Here is a 1,124-nt window from a genome sequence, read left to right on the forward strand (position 1 = left end):
GCACTTACCCCAAAGGGCAGCCCAGGCAGAATGAGCTCCCTGAAGCCATTCTTGGGGTTCATATACCATTAGGCCCCGCCCAGCACCCAAACCCAATCACCTGGTAAAGGGGAGAGGCAAAGCACAAGAAAGTAGAAAGAGCAGGAGGAGCAGCAGCTCCCTTCCCTTCCCTTTCCTAGCTTAGCTGAACAAGATGCAGAGAGCAGACAAGAGAACTGGGGGGGTGTTGCTAGAAGCAACATTCCCCATGCTTTTGCTTCAGCTTTGAATATTGAGAGGACAATATGACCAAGCAACTGAAACCTTTTCAGCTGGAATTAGCTCAACCCTTTCTTTTACACAGCAAGAAAAATCTAGGAGCAGAACAAATTACACACCAAAAAAAAAATCAATATAGTAACATCACTCACAGGAAAAAAAAAGTGCATGCGGGGTGCTGCTCAGCCTGCAGTACCCGCTCAAAAACAGCAGAAAAAATGCACACCACACTGTCTAGGGGGGGAATAACTGCCCAGAGCAACTTGCCGCTCCTGGCTTGGAAGCCGAGCAGTAATGCAAAACTACATTTCCCGGCATGCCCCATGAACCAGCATGGCCAACCGGAAACTCGACACCCAAAGAGGACAACTCCCGGCATGCTGTGGGGTACGACAGCTGGCCACCGCTACTGCGCACGCGCGAAGCCTCTCCTCCTGCGGTACCGATTCTTCGCCAGCAGGTGGCAGCAGAGAGTGACGGACATCTTCTGCGCATGCGCCTATCATTTCTGCCTGCAGTACCTACTTTTGTCCAGCAGGTGGGAGCAGAGAGCGACAGGCCGCTGTGGCTCCTCCGTGCCTGCAGTACCAGTCTTCGGCCAGCAGGTGGCACCAGAGAGCGCCCCGACGCCCGTGCCGAGCCCGCCTGCTCTGCTCATGCGCGGAATCAGAACTGCAGCAACGGCTTCCGAGACCGTTTGCTCGTTAAGGGAAGCAGCGGGAACCACGCGGAACGCCACACGGAAAGGGCAATAAAAGGCACCCCGCCCCACTGACGCAGAAGGAACTGCCCTTCCGAACTGCGCATGTGCCACTCCGGACTCGGAAGCTGAGTGGAAAAGTGACACTACATTTCCCGGCACACCC

Source organism: Anser anser (genome assembly GCF_964211835.1).
Source record: "Anser anser genome assembly, chromosome: 17".
Lineage (NCBI taxonomy): Eukaryota > Metazoa > Chordata > Aves > Anseriformes > Anatidae > Anser > Anser anser.